The sequence below is a fragment of the Arvicanthis niloticus genome, chromosome 21, assembly GCF_011762505.2.
Source record: "Arvicanthis niloticus isolate mArvNil1 chromosome 21, mArvNil1.pat.X, whole genome shotgun sequence".
Lineage (NCBI taxonomy): Eukaryota > Metazoa > Chordata > Mammalia > Rodentia > Muridae > Arvicanthis > Arvicanthis niloticus.
The window spans coordinates 11,787,765-11,807,391 of NC_047678.1; the positions used below are offsets into that span (position 1 = coordinate 11,787,765).

At 38.6% G+C, this 19,627-nt stretch overlaps 1 long non-coding RNA gene across 2 annotated transcripts; it reads right to left on the reverse strand.

The window, feature by feature from the left end:
* Positions 1-14,199: 14,199 nt before the first annotated feature.
* LOC117693766 (uncharacterized) lies at positions 14,200-16,207 on the reverse strand. Of its 2 annotated transcripts, XR_013105614.1 has the most exons (3): positions 16,044-16,207; positions 15,737-15,790; positions 14,200-14,606 (listed from the first exon to the last, which is right to left on the reverse strand). It is a non-coding gene; the product is annotated as an uncharacterized LOC117693766 (long non-coding RNA). The 2 variants fall into 2 exon arrangements; XR_004604466.2 differs by lacking the exon at positions 16,044-16,207 and having other exon boundaries at positions 15,737-16,034.
* Positions 16,208-19,627: the final 3,420 nt, after the last annotated feature.

A 19,627-nucleotide genomic window follows, 5' to 3' on the forward strand; every position in this document is an offset into this window, starting at 1 on the left:
TGTGGTCTATGGGTTGAGTCTTCGATAATCCAAGCTTTTGGGCTAACATCCGTGGAGATATGTTTGTGTAACTCTCTTCTTTTGGGGTTTTTGGAAGATTACTTTCTTGCTTTTTCTAGGTTGTAGTTTCCCTCCTTGTGTTGGAGTTTTCCACCAATTATTCTTTGAAGTGCTGGATTTGTGTTGAGATACTGTGTAAATTTGGATTTGTCATGGAATATTTTGGTTTCTTCATCAATAATGATTGACAGTTTTGCTGGGTATAGTAGTCTGGGCTGGCATTTGTGTTCTCTTAGGGTCTGTATGATATCGGTCCAGGATCTTCTGGCTTTTATGGTCTCTGGTGAGAAGTCTGGTGTAATTCTTATAGGTCTGCCTTTATATGTTACTTTGCCTTTTTCCCTTACTGCTTTTAGTATTTTTTCTTTGTTTTGTACATTTGATGTTTTGACTATTATATGGCGGGAAGTATTTCTTTTCTGGTCTAAACTATTTGGAGTTCTGTAAGCTTCTTGTATATTTATGGACATCTCTTTCTTTAGGTTAGGGAAGTTTTCCTCTATAATTTTGTTGAGGATATTTACTGGTCCTTTTAGTTGGGAATCTTCCCCCTCATCTATACCTATTATCCTTAGGTTTGGCCCTCTCATTGTGTCTTGGATTTCTTGTATATTTTGGGTTAGTAGCTTTTTGTATTTTGCATTTTCTTTGACAGTTGTGTCAATGTTTTCCATGGTATCTTCTGCACATGAGATTCTCTCTTCCATCTCTTGTATTCTGTTGGTGATACTTGTGTCTATGACTCCTGATCGTTTTTTTAGGTTTTCTATCTCCAGGGTATTGTCCCTTTGTGATTTCTTTATTGTTTCTACTTCCATTTTTAGATCCTGCATGGTTCTGTTTAATTCCTTTTCCCGTTTGGTTGCATTTTCTTGAAATTCCTTAAGGGATTTTTGTGTTTCCTCTTTAAGGGTTTCTATCTGTCTACCAGTGCTCTCCTTAAGTTCTTTGAGAGTGTTATTTATGTCTTTCTTAAAGCCCTCTATCATCATCATGAGAAGTGATTTTAATTCTGATTCCTGATTTTCTGGTGTGATGGGGTGTTCAGGGCTTGCTCTGATGGGGGAGCTGGGTTCTGATGATGCCATGTAACTTTGGTTTCTGTTGCTTACATTCTTGCTCTTGCCTTTTGCCATCTGGTTAACTCTAGTGCTGCCTGTACTTGCTGTCTCTGATTGAAGCCTGTCTTTCTAGTTATCTAGCTTGTGTCTGATCTCCTAGGGGTCCAGATGTCTCTGTGATCTTTTCCAGCTGCACTGATTACAGTGATACCTCTAGGATGCCTCAGGATATGGTGCCTCCAAGGTAGTAGTCCAGCTAGGTGTCTGCTGTTCTGGGTGCAGTGTCTCCTCTAGAATATCTCAGGATATGTTGTCTGAAGCTCTGAGTTCATTTGTTCCTCTGTGGATCTGGATTGAGTGGACCTTCCAGTATGTCTCAGGTGGAATCTGGGGTCCAATAACAGCAGACCTGGCAGAGGTCTGATCTAGGCCTCAGATCTGAGAACTAGTTTCTAAGACACTGTCCAAATTAGAGCGCCTGGGATCCCTGCTTCCTCTGGGTTCTTGGAGGTTGGGGACAGAGCTGCCACCCAAGATCTGCTCAGTGCTCTGGCCCAGACCAGAAGGAACCAGTGTTCCGGGCCAGGAGTAACTTCCTGGGTCCTCTTGGTTCCCAGTTACTCCCTGTTTAGGGCAGGCCCTGCTGTCTGCTTACCTAGGATACTGCCTGAGTTCCAGTGCCTGGGATCCCTGTTTCCTCTGGGTTCTTGGATGTTGGGGGCAGAGCTGCCACCCAAGATCTGCTCAGTGCTCTGGTCCAGACCGGAAGGAACCAGTGTTCCAGGCCCAGAGTGACTTCCTGGGTCCTTTTGGTTCCCAGTTACTCCCTGTTTAGGGCAGGCCCTGCTGTCTGCTTACCTAAGATACTGCCTGAGTTCGAGCACCTGGGATCCCTGCTTCCTCTGGGTTCTTGGATGTTGGGGGCAGAGCTGGCACCCAAGATCTGCTCAGTGCTCTGGCCCAGACAGGAAGGAACCAGTGTTCCAGGCCCAGAGTGACTTCCTGGGTCCTTTTGGTTCCCAGTTACTCCCTGTTTAGGGCGGGCCCTGCTGTCTGCTTACCTAAGATACTGCCTGAGTTCGAGCGACTGGGATTCCTGCTTCCTCTGGGTTCTTGGATGTTGGGGGCAGAGCTGCCACCCAAGATCTGCTCAGTGTTCTGGCCCAGACAGGAAGGAACCGTAGTTTGGTTCTTTAGCTCTGATGATGTTACAAAAAAAAAAATCGATAAATTTCAAAGCTAAAATTCCAACAGAGTTTAAGAAATTGAAGAATATAGTGATCACAGAAAAGCAAGACAGACAGGAAGCATGAGTGAGAGCATCTCCAACATCAAATGCTGAGTAAATGCTCAACATTTACTGCATAGCCAGAGACTGTGACCAGCTGTTAGTGGAACAGACATCTGAGGCAATGAGAAGAACGGACAGTTACATATCTGCACACATCAAGGCTGCATTAGTGATAAAGGGATTTCATTTATGTCAAACTAAAAAAGGAGCATGGACCACCAGCAGCAGTACGAATAAGAGAGGGAGGTAGATACTATCATAAATTTAATTCATAACATGACCAATCACTGATGACCAATAAAAGAACATGAAAATAAAATCTTTAAAAAATTTTAGTGCCCTGTTCCTGCTCTAGCCACCTGTGGCAGGAGGGAGAGCTGGCCCCAAGGTTATGAGAGAGAAGGAGCTGTCCCTCCCCCTGGCCAGCTGCAGCTCTATGAAGAGCAGACTGCACTTCACCTGGGCAGCACATTAGAATTGGTGGCAGGGGTTCAGTGTTGGTGAGCTGGCCCCAGGGGACATGAGAGCAGGAGAGCTGGCCCAGTGGCATTGGGTGAGCAAGAAAAATAATACTTCATGAGTGAGGTGAGAAGCTACATACCTATAATTGAATGTGATTGAAAACTCTGAGAGATTGAGGGAAGAGGATCACAAGTTTCAGGGCTGTATAGTAGTATGTTCTCTTTACACACACAGACAGACACACAGAGAGAGAAAGAGAGAGGAGGAAGGAGGGCGGGCAAAGGAGGGACAGAAAGAACTTAAAAAAGAAAATGAAAAGCAGTTAGTTCATTGCAAAAGTTGCTAAAGAGAACAAAGATCATGGCAATTAGGGCATCAGGGCAACCAATGTCTTTCTCAGTCATATGCATGCACAACACACAATGTACACATCCATAAATGCCACATAAACATATACCTTCAGACATGCACAAATGCACACATGCAGAATCATGAGGTACATTAATCTGGTTGTTCCAGTCCAGAGATATTACAGAGCTAATCTGATCTGACCATTCATGTGTATATATGTGTGTGTATAAATATACATATACACATACACATCATATACATCATATATATCATATACACCATATGCATCATATACATCATATACATCATATACACTATATACATCATATACATCATATACACATACACATATACATATATGTTCTCTCATATGTGTGTGTGTGCATGTGAACTTGATATATCTGGTTGTTGAAATGCTTAAGAAAACAATTATATTTAATTATTTTATTTTTAAGTGCATGCTCATTTCTTTCAAATTTAAAATTGTGTGTATATACATGTGTGGGGAGGTGCACATGAACACAGGTGTCTGTGGAGGTCAGAAATTCCATCAGCTGGAGTCAGAGTTACAGGAACCTCTGAGCAACGTAATATGGATAATAGAAGCAAACTCAGGTCCTCGCTACAAAAGCAGGCCAGGCTCCTAGTGATCTCTGCAGCTCCCAGCTTGTTTGTTTACTTAACATGTTAAATCAGTGCTTGTAAAAGATCTGGAAGTTTCACCTAGGAATTGTGGGGATTGTTTGATGAAGACAAGCTATCGCCTAACAGTTTTGACAGGATATTTAGCTTAAAAATATATAGAATCCACTTACAAAACATCTAGATATAAGGCCTTTAAAAACTTTTAAAATTATCTTTCTAAGATTAATGTCTTGAGGAGAAAAGGGATTTAAGAATGTTTATGTGTAACATTTAAAATAGACACTTAGCTTAAGAAAGAATGAAATGAAAGACGGAAAACAGTGTTTAAATATACAGATATCCCGCCCCCAATCCATTTTAGGAACTCTAATAAAAGATTTTTTTCAATACATTTTTACATGTATATATTCATTTTGTAGAGAGGGGAGGGAGAGAAGAGGAAGAAAGAGGGACAGAAACAGAGAGAGTGAGAGAGAGGGAGGGAAGAAGGGAGGAAGGAAAGGAGAGAGAACAACAAAAGACATGATGTGATGGTCAGAGTATACTTGTTGGAGTCTATTCATCCACATATCATGTGTGATCTTCAGATTGACTTCAGATCATAAGGCTTGGTGGCAAGTGCCTTAACCCACTGAGGCACATCAGCTTCCCTGAAAAGATTAAGATTTTTGTTCAGTACACAAGAAATGCTTGATTATCTAACTATCTTCATGAAATAAAATTAACTCTTTCCATTTTTATGTGTATGGCCGTTTTGTTTGTGTGCACGCCTGTGTACCTTTGCGTGCACACATGCCTATATACCAGTTGCAAGCCCATGAAGGCCAGAAGAGGAAACTGAGTCCCCTGGAACTGGAGTTACAGATGACGGTGAGCTGCCTTGTGCATGCTGAGAGTCCCAGCAAGGTCTTCTGGAAAAGCAGCCAGGATCTTAACCACTGAACTATCTTTCCAGCCCCAATTTTCTTTCTTAAAATTACTCTTACCCTTCTGCATGTCCATTGAGTTCATTTATGATACAACTAATTAGTAAACCAACTACTTTTCTGACATTGGATATCATTCAAACAAATACTGTTGTTTTTTTATAAAAATTATCTATCAGGTATAATAATCTCTTAAGACATTATTTAGGATGTGTACACAATGGTAGTTATTAGGAAAATAATAGATGCTGGCAAACAAAAGAGAACCTTTTTACACAGTGCTGGTTGGAGGATAAACAACTCCAGCAATGATACGAGTCAATATGGAGGGCCCTCAAAATGCAGAAAAGGATTTTTCATATGATTCAGTTATACCACTCCAGGAAATTTACCCAAAAGATTCAGAGGCAACATATGACAGAGAAACGTGTATATCAATATTTATTGCAGCACTATTGACAGAAGCTAAATTATGGCACCAAACTGGGTTTTCGACAACAGATGAACGTGTAAGGAAAAATGTGCTACAAACTTACAATGGAAGGGTCTTGTTTTTGTTTTGCCAGAAAGAATAACAGAATTAGAAAAATCAATGTAGCTGGAGATAATGTATTTAGTGAGTTATGCCAATCTCAGAAATACAAATATCATGTTTTCTCTCATTTGTATAGTTCTTAGACTTATGTAGATACAGAAGAAATAGTGTGCATGGGGTTAGGGAAAAACTGGGGGTAAGGTGCCCTCTCAGAAGGGAAGGTGGATGGAGGAAGGAAATATGTAAGGGGTACTGGGAGGGAGGCAACATTTGGGATGTAAATTAATTAATTAATTAATTAATAGAAAAAGAAAATGCATAAAAAATAGTAGTAACATGATCTAGATGAACAAAGGGCGTAACAGGGTGGGGAAAGTGTGAGAACAGGGAGGATAGACTGAGGGGGGAACACTCAACATATAATAAATCCATACACGAAAGTTTAAAACATCATAAGCTACATTCTGGTAAAATACTGGTGATCTAAGGGGAAATGAGTAATAATGGGAGGGAGGGAGGTTTAAGTGGGGGGAGGAATGTGAGGATAGTGCAGGGGAGGGGTTTGTGTGTGTGCACTCGCACGCGTGTAGCAGAAGGGGGTGAGGGGATTAACTAACTAAGAATGTTTGAAGCCCTCCAGTGGTGGCATATATACGCCTTTAATCCCAGCATTCAGGAAGCAGAGGCAGGCAAATCTCTGTGACTTCAAGCCTGGTTTACAGAGCAAATTCCAGGACACACAGAGAAACCCTGGCTCGGAGAAACAAAACAGCAACTAAAAAGTTCAAAAACTCGTTTGGGAAACTACTATTTTACAAGCCTCCGGTTGTCTGTAAGATGTATCCTAGGGCCCTCAAAACAATGCAGGCTGTTGTAATTTCTCTTGTTTGACCCACCAGAACTTGATAGTAAGACCTTATTGCTGAAGACACTGTACATACTAGTCACAGAAAATGAAAAATCAAGTTGTCTGTCTGCCTTCGCCTTGCAGACTTTTCCTCTGGGGTCCAACTTTCACAGTCCTAGGTCGTACTATGCAGGCTGCTGGGGGTGTGGGAGGGACATCTGTGAGCTGCAATGATGATCATCATAGAAGATGTGTCTACAGTGGCAACCGATGTTGGAACAGTAACAACTGCTGCTTTCTCACTGGTTTTAATGTCATTGCATGAAAAGAAAAGTGGGCCTGATATTACAGTTCTTGTCAAGAGACCATGCTTGGAGAGCTCCCAGTTTCTGGGAGTGAACCTACTACTATTATTTCGCAAATGGACATCATACCAAAATATTCTCTGAGTATTTATCTCTGTAATTGTACATTAGCGTAGTTCTCAGACCTCGTCAGAGCAGTTTCTTCCTATAGCAGACGGTGGTTTTGCAGAAACTCACAACGGATGAAATTACAGACAGTAATTGAATGTGGAGCGCTTATCCCACAAGTAGGACACTTATGTCACACACTCCCTCCCTAAGCTCAGGGTCCACTGCAGAAGAGAGCACGAGAAGACTGTAGGGGCTATAGGTTGAAAAGAACGGGAGCAAAACTGACTCCTCTCCGTATCAGGACTGCCGCACTCATGAACATACAGGAGCTGTGGCCACCTGTGTAAGTCCTCCATGTGGCCGGGCAGTGGTGGCGAATGCCTTTAATCCTAGCACTTGGGAGGCAAAGGCAGGCGGATTTCTGAGTTCGAGGCCAGCCTGGTCTACAGAGTGAGTTCCAGGACAGCCAGGGCTACACAGAGAAACCCTGTCTCGAAATAAATAAATAAATAAATAAATAAATAAATAAATAAATAAATAAATGAATGAATAAATAAATAAATATTATATGAGTTTAAATAAAACAGATTTATGGGAAATGCTGCAAGTCATAGTTTTGAATACAGAAACAAGCCTCACATATTATTATTTTGTATATATTACCATTAGAAAAGCATTATTTAATTGGTTCTTTTTTGTGAAAACTCAGGCATTTCTGACAAAGAATGCATCATGTATTAAAAATAAGTGAAAAAATTCTGAGTGATTAAATTTTAATTTTATTATTTACATTAAATTATAAACAAAGTAATTGTCGTTTATCAAGACCTCAAGAGAATAAATATACTGAACAAATGTAAATTCAACTCAGTATTTAGAATTTAGAATTATACATTTTAATCATGTTGCAATATTTTCCTTGAGAAATGATTCATACAAATTAGTTATTTTTTAAATTTCTTCTCTTAAGCACCAATAAAACCAAGAGCAGGAATTCTTAAAAATAAAAATAGCATGTAAGGGAAAGGCATATAAAAATATTAAAACAAATGTTGAATAATGGGCACCCAGTGAAGTGTTTACAAATTAAGTGAAATGGAACAAAACACAGTCTGCAATGCATGTGTTTGGGGTTGCTTCCAAGATAAAACAGGTTGCTTGATAGAACACCAAGAGATGAGCTAACCAAACATCAATACTTGGTAAGAGAGAGAAAGGGAGCCTGGGAGCAGGGGAGGCTCATGCTGCATGGGCTTTCCTCTTCACTCACCAATTTCTAATTCTAAGAGGACAGATCTGGGCTGTTTTGTAAAGAAAGGGTGTTGATTTCCTCAAAGTAGAGTTCCTTGCAGGTTCTGCACTCTGTCAGCCTGACTTTCTCTTGCCTTGGTTTTTAAGTATAAACCAATAACCGTCGATAATCTGACATCTAAAAAAAAATGTGCCACATAAACAGAAAAATACACATAGGTACTTTGGCATGAAGTAAAGGAATAATTCAAAGTAAGTACTGTGTTAACTGGTTTCTTCATTAAAATATATTTAAAATGGATTTAAATAGATTTAAAAGGAATATGCTTTGCATCTATGGTAGGAGCTAGTTGCAAGTTTTATTTGGTCTCTCTTTGGTACTCTAAACTTTACTGTTCTTTGATTGGTGTGTGTGTGCTGAATGCTCTTTCTCTGAGCTTGGAACAGCAGTCTCAGGAGACATGGACTAAATGGCAAGTGTTGGTCACGTGAAGATAACTTCCTGGCATTCTCTTCAGGTTTACAGTATTGCATACTACTCATCTAACAGCATAGATAGTAGATATTTAATAAGTGTTTTCCCTCTGCCAAAAATAGTAAAATAGATAGATAAACTCTGCTCCTCATCTCAGTGTGAAATTTCACTATTTTCTTTTGGATACAAGGAAAACTGACATAGTGTCTGATCTCTCTGTCTCTCTGTCTCTCTGTCTATGTGTCTGGCTGTTTCTCTCCCTTTCAGCTTTTTAAAAATGTGTATGTGAGTGAGACAGCCTGAGTTTATGTGTACCGCATACAGGCAGGAGCCCACAGAAAACAGAAGAGGGCATCAGACCTCCTGGAACTATAGTTGCAGGAGTTACAAGCTGCCTTCTTTGGATACTGGGAAGCAAACCTGAATGTTCTGGAATAGTGGTTTTCAACCTGTGGGTCGACCCTTTCACAGGGGTTGCCTAAACCCATCAGAAAACACAGATACTTACATTACGAGAACAAAATGATACTATAAAAGAAGCAAAATTACAGCTAGGAAATAGGAATGAAAACAGTTTTATGGATGGGGGTTAGCAGAGCAGGAGGAACTGGATTAAAGGGTTAGAGCATTAGGAAGGTTGAGAAGCAATGAGTACATGATATGTGTATACAGTAGAGATTTAATGTTTGCTCATTACCACTGAGCAATCTCTTCTGTTCTCTTTCTGATCCTTTCAAACTAAAATACACATATTTGTTTTCTTCACAATTGTCTGGTTTGGGGATGTATGACAGAAATACTTGATCCCTGCAATTTTTTTCATGTTTTTTTTTTTAAAGATGTACCCTTTAAAATATACTTTGAATTTTTTGTAATGGTTCTGGATATTTTTACGTTACATCAAAAATAAAAAGTTAAATAATAAAACAAAGCATGTTTGCCCCCACCTAATGTGAGGCATGATCGTGGTCATGGTTGATTTTTTTCTGTAGCATCATAAACTGTGACTAATCCATATGCTTGTAATATCACACTATATCTATGTCTATAGATACTCAGATATACATACAGCTCATAGAAATGCTGGAGGGTTTAAAGGATAAAAGAAAGGGGAAATTGAAATAAACTGAACTTGAAGACTTTGAAAATATATTTGTTTTACAATGAGTAGAGAATTTTCTGTGAGCAGTCTTCACGAACTATCTCGTGAGTCATATATGTACCATCTCTTAAGGAAGTTTCATTCTAAAAATTAAACTATTATCAAAAACTATTAGTTTTACTCTTGGATCTGCCATTGGATGCTAGAATGAAGTATATTGTCTCAATTTTATTCTAGATTGCATGCATTCACCCAATCTAGATTATCAAAGTATCATGAATTTAAAAATGCAAATTATATAGGAGGAATCCGTGAGCATAGTCAGGGGCAGATCCACAAAATGAATTAAAGGATTTTGTTGACATTTTCATACGTTTTCTCTGAGCAGTCCCCTTTAACCACCGTGGTTTCCCTCCCATTCATTTAGCCAGAAGAAACTTTGCAAAAAAGATTACAGGCATCTCTTTTCAGTTCTATAACCCAGAACCTTTGTCTGTCTTCTTTATTCCACTAAACTTCTTGTTGCATGTCCCATCAGCCTTGGATTCAAGAGCCTTCTGAAAATTCTATTCTTTCAAAGCCATTATAACTTGGCTTTGCCTGCTATTACTTGTATTAGTCACCAACAGCAAATAATTGCTTTATGGTCATCGTCCAAATAAAGATTCTTTTATTTTAAAAGGAGTATCATACCATGGCCTTTAACAAGGACACTTTGAGCTGTAACTCAGTGAGGCTTTCTTTGGGCTGGTTAGGAAAGATTTGGGGGATACATACAAAAAGAGGAACTTGTTTTTATCTAGAGCCCATCCAGCTGTAAGAAAAACATCAATTTTTCAGTCAGTGACTATTCATTGCAAAACTAAAAATCCTGATTGAGCTTTTCATTAATACCCTCAGCCTATTAACTCTGCAGCATCGTCATTGTCATTTATGCTCTGGGATTTGCTGTTTGTTTTAGAGTTTTTCTTCCCTTTGTGGGGGTGGGGGTGGGGGTCTAAGTGAGTAGAAGGAAAGTTAGCTGTCAGCAGGCATGACTGAGCAGCGGAATCCTGTCTGTGACTGGGGGGAGACTATGCTTGAAGGTATTTCAGGCCATAGCTCTCTGAAAGCTCTCCCCACATGGCTGCCTTAGCTTTTACTTTCATTTTGCACTAAGCAAAAACTCATCTGAGGGCTATTTAATGCTCTGGTTTGTGCTTTCTAATACCAGATAAAAGTTAAACAGATGAACCATTTGGGGGGTAAGAACTGGGAAATTCACGGCTGCTAAAATGCTTTAAAGTTCCAAAATGGTTTTGTTTTTTAAACCCATTTTCCATGTTCTAGCAGCTGTGGGTTTTCCCAGGGCTCCCCCTGTGGCTCAAAAGGGAGCTGCTTAATGCTTAACAGATGAGCCAATTGAGTTTTTAAATGCAAAATTAAACTTAAAGTGCACAAAGAGCACAGGGGAATCCACCACCAAGAACAGACTGGAGGATGATCGCGAGCCGTAAGCACTGGACTGTGGGGGACACAACCGTCGAGAGGATGGTATGAGCACATTTATTTTTTAATCATCCCTTGAACTGGTTGCCATTATATTCCACATTACCAATAGTTTTTTTCCCCCAGCTATTGGATTTTGATTGATTTACATGTGTCTTTTTTTTTTTAGAACAAAAAAGGGGAAAATAAATGGTCAGCCTTTGTAGACAGTAAGAACAATATGTTCTGAGCTCCATTGTGCTGGCCTTAGCCGTGATGAGCTAAGGGTAGGGGAGATGGTTCAGTGGATAAACTGCTTTCTGTAAAAACAAGAGGACCTGAATTTGAAGCTCTAGCACCAACAAAACACACAGACATGTCTGCAATCTAGCCCTGGGATGACAGCAATAGGAAGATCCTTGGGGTTTGCTGGTCAGCCAGGCTAGCTGAACTGGTATCTTCTAGGTTCAATGAAAGACCTATCCCAAAAGATAGAGTGGACAAAGCACTTGGAAATAAGACACCATGCTGAACATCCAAAGCCTACATATATACATACATGCATACATACACACATACACAAACACACACAGACACACACATGGAGACAGATAGACAGAAAAAAGAGACAGACACACAGAGAGACAGGAAGATAGAGAAGGAGATAGATAGATAGATAGATAGATAGATAGATAGAGACAGACAGACAGACAGACAGACAGACAGAGACAAATAGACACACAAAGATTGTCAGAGGTAGAAATGTAAGGAGAGTGACAGAGAGAGAAGAGACAAAGAGACACAGTGACAGACAGAGGCAGAGATGAAAAGAAGACACACACAGAGACAGAGATAGAGAGACAGAGACAGATAGAGACAGAGATGGAAAGGGGACACACCCACCCACCCACAGAGAAAGACAGAGAGAGAGAGAGAGAGAGAGAGAGAGAGAGAGAGAGAGAGAGAGAGACAGACAGACAGACAGACAGACAGACATAGAGAGACACAGAGAGTTGTGAGACAATTTGGTTCCTTCGGTAATTTGTGTTTCTCTCGTGTCCTTGGGAGTTTTCCCTCTTGTGGTTCTCAGAACATTTTGTTTTAAAAGAAGGAGTGACACCAGCTGTGAACTTGGTTCCTAGTGCTGGTGTGGGGTGCTTCACAACCAGCTATGACTCCAGCTCCAGGGTATCAGAAACCTTCCAGTTTCTGTGGTGTGGTCACCTGCACCCAAGCATATGTTCCCTCCCCAGCCCCACATTATTAAAAATAAAATAAATCTTAAAAGAAAAAATAAGATCCAGAGAAAAGTTTGGACCAAAATTGTTAATAGCTTCCTCTGGTTCAAAGCAAATCTCGGGATACATTTGGGAAGAAAATAGTCGTTGTAAACAGCTGAGTGCTGTTATCCTCGTGGGCTTCCAAAATTAAGTGGAAAATGTCACAATACATTTCCTTTACAGTGGATGATAACATGAATTGTTATTTTCTAAATCAAGAGAGTCTTGTAGGGAACCAATGTTCTTATTTCAACAGGTGCACAGTTCAGCCAGCTAGGCTCCCCAGGCTCATAAATACCACTAAGTTTATGGAAACTCTATTCATGGAGCTTTGGTTTCTTAGTATTTTGGAACAATTTACACAACCATTATCTGTTGGATTTTAGTTGTTCTGAGAAATAATTTGTATGATAAAAAAAAAGTGCCAAAAAATTAAAACAGAGAGAATATTTCTACTGGAAAACTTCCATTGTTCAGATGCTACATTTCTTAGATTTTTTTTCCCCAAAAACTCTAAATATTCTAAGTTTACACCTGAAGAAATCGTTCTGGAAAACATTGAAGCAGAAATTCTTGCTGAGATACTAAGAGAAGGAAGGTGGTAATTTTCATGTTCATGCATTTGCTATGACATCAAGTCCAATGGGAAGCGGTGAAATCTCAAAGGTGACGTTACAAATCTGCGTGTGTGTATGTATACACACCTGTATCTTTACACACATGTTCTAAATATGTATATCTGGTTAAACATATCAGTCCTTAGGCAATCCCATATCTCTCAAACTAAGTCACTCATTTCAAACTTGAGAATGAACATGATCCAGTCCCAATGTGAAAGAATCAAATGAATTACTAATTCCCAAATAAATAAAGAAGCATTAGACAAATATTATTTACTTGTGACCCCATTGTCATTCTGACACCTGTCAACTCTTCATTTTTAAAGCAGTGTTTATTTCGTCTTAAAAATTTAAATTTAAAGTATTGTTTCTGAAATAACAACTTACAAAAAATGGGTTACAGATTAATATTCCTAGTCTGCATTTGTACTTGTGTAGTATAGTGTAGTGTAGTGTATTCCTCTCAGATAATTGAAGCTATTTGAGGCACTGACTAAATCAGTTTGTCTGAAGAAAAGGCAATGATGAGTCTGGGGTAGGGTGGAGGTATTATATATGGTTAATTGTTTTATTACCAACCTAGCTACTATGATTAAAGACTGTGTGTTCAGGCCAAACAGAATAGCTCTTCTTCAAGGCACACCTTGCAAATTCAGCTCTCTCTGTGTGTTCAAAAAAATGTGCTGAGCTTTGGCCGTATTCCCTCTTGGAGCTACAGTGTTGGGGATCAGTTGGTCATTCTATCATGTTTTAAAGAAACTAAGCTTACTTGAAAATGTAATTGTTGTATTCATCCACACGTGGCCTCCTTAAAGGATGAGCATCTGAATATAGATTTAAATAGCAAGAACTTGGTCTAAGTTTGCCATATTCTGTGCTTGGATCTAATTCTAATCAATGCTTATTCCCAAAGGAGTTTATACCTGTTACATAACAGTGGCCTTGTTCTTCTCTTGGTGTGCCTTTCCTGGACAAAAGGCAATCTGTTCTGTTTTTCAATAAAATGTGTGACTATCTTTCCATAGTTTCATATCTTTTCATAGTTTTCATAGGATTTGGTTAGAAAATTTTATAACACATTGACCTATACAGGTAAACACACATGTACCCATGGACCTGTAAAATTATATTCCTAAACTGAATTTAATACATGAAAACTTTAAAACCCTTTGCTTAATCATTTGTCTCATATTTTATAGAATCAAAATAATAATATTTTTCTTCTCTGTGAAATGTCAGCTTAATTCAGTTTTTACTAGGAGATTCTAAATCACTGACCAAGTAGAACGCTCTCATTATCTTTTAAAATTACTCAGTGTAGGTTTGCGGCTTTCACAGTGAAGGCTAACATGAATTGGTGCAAAAAAACCCCACAGTTCTCCATGTTCCAGTAATTCAAGTGCAACACTGTCTGGATGAGATTTTTAATATACTCATGGGAGCAACACAACAGTCACTCATGATGAGTTCAAATTGCTTGCATCTTACTTATCTTCAAAATCTGTCCCGGAATGTATTATTACATCATAAGCAATGACATATTTTGTCAATTATAGGAAGAATGGAATTTTATTATGCTTGCTGATTCACTATAACCCTGTAAAAATAACTTCTGTGCTTATAAACCATTTTAGAAACCTTGGATAGAAGCAGATGTAGTTAGTCATATACACCATTTTAAGAAATATTAACAGAACAAGGCTCCTAGGTCGGTATGTTCCTCATCGCGTTGCACTTGTCTTCAGGGTGGAGCTCCGAATGTCGACAGCAGGTGCTCAGTTTGGGAGTTTGCAAACCATGTCTGGCACATACACCCTCTGTGGGAAAAAATATCACAAAAAGCGTGTTGTATAAAAGGCTTAACTTCAGAAACAGAAGCCCTTCTCTATTAGATTTGTTTGCTTCAGTCATCTTTATCACTGTAAAGATTTTTCCAAAAATAAATATTAAAAACAGAATGGGAATCAATCGCTAAACACAATCTCTACTCCCCAGTGCAAAAATAAAATATGCAAATGTTAAAATTAGGGGACTCTGCTTCTTTTCTCTCTTACACAATTGATTAAATTGTCACTGCTGGAGATTACATGGGGTTTTATTCCCTTTATGGCCATATTCAATTGGTCAGACAGAAAAATATATTGCCACAGACGAGACCCACCACCTGGGTACACTTTGTTTCCAGTTGTCAGTAGAGATCTTATCCAAAATATTTCAGCTATCTTCTTTTAAAAAATATTAGAAATGATAATTTACAACAGATGTGCTGCACGGCCCTTTCCAATGTCGAGTTTCAAGCACTCTAAACGTCTACCTTCTACTTCTGATTATTCCTTAATTTCTCTGTGATCTTTACCAGCACAGCCTTTTTTTGTTTATCATAAACATATTTCATTCATTTTGCATGAAACTTTCATTTTTAAAATATGGACTAGACTAGAATGATGGTAAAGAAACTTATTTCACAAAACTGACAACCTATGTTTGATCCTCTAAACTCAGGCAAAAGTGTTAAAGTTTTCCTCTGATCTTCTCAGGCATATTGTAGTACACGTGTCCACATGCACACCACACACACACACACACACACACACACACACACACACACACAGAGAGATAACACATTTTTCAATTAAGCAATAAAATAAAAAAAAAAACACATGGACTACATATCTATCATCATCTATCTGTTAACGATCTGCATCTATTTTAGCCACATTTTTTTAACCTTTTTTCTTAGCTTGTAAATATTTTATTTCCTGACTTACCAATTTTAATTCAGAAACGTCGTGTACACACACACACACACACACACACACACACACACACACCCCACACCCCACACCGGGTAGGCATAAACAAGCCCCTTGCCCAGCTATCTTTTCTATATGGGCATATTTGTTTCTTGTAAAAAAGCAAAACAAAGAAAAGAAACAGATACATTTACCTTTGCCTCTTCTTGGCTTGCCGCGGTTCTGAAAAGGTTTTTCTCTGTCTGTCTCTGTGTATGAGAAGTTAGTGTTCAGTGGCAATATCGCCAGCCTGTGTCACTGCGCTGCAAGCTGATCAGGGAGCTGGCTCTAGCTGCAGGTGCGGCAGCTCAGTGTTAAGGGTGCATGACAAGTTTACTCATGGGATATTTCTCCAATACAAGGGCGTACAGACCCAAACTCGGGGACATGTAACAACTAAGAAAAGTGATGGGGTGATGTTGTTGGATTTAGAAAGGGAGAAAAAAAAGTAAAAAAACTTACTGAGAAGCAGCTGCTCCCTTGCAATGGTTGAGTCGGAACAAGTATGTTTGTCTTGCGACTGGCGGTCACTGTACAGGCGTTGCTTTGTTATAGAAAAGGGAGAATTATCTCAGTGAAGTTTAGATGTTTTCACGTGTGGCTGGGAACAGTTTGTTTGGCTGCCAGAAAATGATACATATCTTTTTGCTTGAGAAGTTAGCTATTCTAACTGTTGATTTCATCTTTATCTTTTTCTGATTATGTGAGAGAAAAAAAAATAAAAACAAATATCAAGTTTCTCATTTCTGTACCAAAGATAAAGAAGTTTCAAAGGAAATGGAGTAGTTTCACCATGCCCAACACTCAAATTCTTTGCATTTGAAAACAAAGAGTCATGCATGCTCTCTGTCTCTCTGTCTCTCTGTCTCTCTGTCTCTCTGTCTCTCTGTCTCTCTGTCTCTCTGTCTCTCTGTCTCTGTCTCTCTCTCTCTCTCTCTCTCTCTCTCTCTCTCTCTCTCACACACACACACACACACACACACACACACACACACACACACACACACTTACCATTTATTGCTTAAATAAATATACAAATATACTGACTTAACTGGAGAATTTTAAACTGCTTTCTAACTTGTGTGTCCTTTGCCTATCTAGGGATCTCTTTTTGCTGACAACATGGAAAACACTATGGTGTGTGTTCTACTGACTTAAACAATCATAGTTTAAAATTGTCATGTGTCTATTCGTGCTGTTGATATTTTTTTCTGTCTTTCCCCATGTTTTTGTTTTGTTCATTTTGTCTTCTCAAGACTTCTCGGGGATTTGAATGATTATATTATTCTCTATGCGTTTTTCAATTGTTTTTTTGACAAAAGTTCCAGATTTAATCTAGTTTACTTGATATTTATTTTTTTTTTTTGCTTTATTTCCCCATCATTGTATAATGTTGCTTTTTAAAAATTTTTTCATTCACTGGGCCATTCTGTCCTTGTATGAACCATTCAAAAGTAAAAATAGTATTATATGCACATTTTGGGCTGCTAAGCCTTTATTTATTTACTTATTTATTTTAAGATTTGTCTTTCTGTTTGTTTACTCTCTTTCCAAACTCTGTCATTTTAATTATCCTCTCAACTATTGCATAGCCTTTCCCATTACAAACAGCCCCAGGTGTCTCTCTCTCTTAGGCATCTCATTATACTAAAGTGTAACCACCATTTATTCAACCTTTTGAATAAGCACTGAATCCAAAATGCCCTTTATACCCTACTGAGCACGCAGTGCTAATAGGTAGATATTCCTATTCTAGTCTGACACACAGGAGACAGCGTCCCAGTGACTTAGGTCTCTGCTGAAAACCAGAGAGGCAGTGATAGCAAGGATTTGCTCACAAAGTTACTTAACCCCAAATCACACCCCCCCTTCAATGGAACTACTTTAAGCCAAACGAACAAATAAACAAACCAACAACTGTACAACTTGGAATTTGGTAAGGGCTGTGGCTGTATATCAGTGGTAAAGTGCTTGTTTAACATACACAGGGGCCAGGGTTTGATTCTCAATAGAGGAAAGAAAAAAAAAAAAGAAGAAGAAAAGAGTCATTTTGTTCTGTATGGAAGAAAATCTGCTCGCTTGGTACTTGTAACACTTCACAAATGTAAACTCATTTCATTATTTAAATGCATTTAAACCAGAAATGATCAAATACAGATTACTCTTTACACCTTTTTCATGGTTCATTTGATATAATTTACCAGTATTAATTTGTGGTTTAAAATTAAACTCTGAATCAATTTACTAACTTCAACAGAATTTGACTAAAAGTAGGCACAACCTTTCTTTATATACTACCAATCTGTTGCTGGGGCTGTGAACATATGTAAACTGTAAGGTAAAATCCCTACTTGTACCATGTACAAGCAATAGCCATCTTGGAGCCTCAGGGTCTTCACTGTCTGCAAGTCCCAGATCATTTATAAGGCTTCCCTCCAATGACATCAGTGATCAAATATGTTTTTACAGTTGTCAAATAGTGGATCAGCATCTAATCCCAGGCTACTTGCAGCTGCTTTCCCCCATCCTTCCTGCTTGTATTATATTTGCCTTCTGGGAGAAAGAGGAAAGTATGTATGTGTTCCCTTCTGTTCCTTCTTCCCATTTCTTGCTATAGTGATGACATGCAGGTGTAATTATTTAAACAGACCGTTTTGCAAGTACCATGTATTCATTTTTTTAATCCACTACTGCTTTCTTGTTTTTATTTTTGCAGTATCTTTTTAATTTTTAAATTACATGTACTTATTTATTTATGTGTGCATGGTTGTGCGTGTGTGTATGTGCATATGTGTGTGTGTGTGTGTGAGAGAGAGAGAGAGAGAGAGAGAGAGAGAGAGAGAGAGAGAGAGAGAGAGAGATTATGTATCTGACAGAGGACATATGTGCCTTTGCCATTGGTATATATGAGGGCCACAGGACAACTTATGCGAGACTCCTTCCACCACATGGGTCCCAGGTAAGCCATCCTGCTAGCACTTATTAACACAGAAACACACACACACACACACACACACACACACACACACACGCACGCACGCACGCACGCACGCGCATGCACACACACATACTTTTAAGAGTCAGACATTTACATACTTACTAGAAGTCTTAAAAATTGCTACAGCTATTGCCATGAAGAATGTATATCTAGACTTTGAATTGACAGACAATGCTTAAAAGCTTCACTTATATTAAGTTGTAAATAATACTTGTTCCTCACTCTCCTAAAGAATCACAGAAGAACAAAGTTAGCCACTAGCATCTCAGAAACAGCTAGAGAGACCCATCACAGGATAGAATAACAATGCAGCCATTAAGAGAAGAAATTTGAAAATAAAGAAAACTGGACTTCAAGCTTCAGCTCTATCTTTTTCCAGTTGTGTATCTTGAGTAAATGTTCCTTCTAAACCTGCTTCTCTCTCAAATGGAGATAATGATGCCACTTCAATGGTCCATTGTGAAAACTTAATCAAGTAATACTATAAAGCATTCTGGACTGTTTTAGTAAGTCCAGTATGGAAGGGAATTGTCAACTGCATGATCATCAGTACTACTATCAGCTATGTGTTTAATAAGTCTTTCTTTCCTTTCCTTTTTTTTTTTTTTTTTTTTTTTTTTTTTTTTTTTTAAACACAGTGTACTGAGCCATGGAAACCTGTGTGAACTTCGTGAAGAACATTTGGCATTCTAGCATTTTATTGTGAATGATGGTATGACCATCTCCACTTTATTAACAACTCCTGGAACAACTTCAAGATGAAGGCCAAAGCTGTCCTCAACGAAGTGTGCATGAGCCAGCTCTTCAACACACAGCAGTTGGACCTTACATATATTTAGAAGTATTTATTACATGAAACATAGAACAGCCTCTTTTGTGCTAAATCCATGTTTTCCAGTGTTTTATTACCCTCATAAAGATGACCAAGGTCAAGAGTTGTACTAGGTACTCAAACACTACTAATAAATTACCCTTGAAAATTAGTTAGACTGAACTCATTTATCTTGTCTGCTTAGTAAAAACCATATCCACTCAAGATATACTTCAT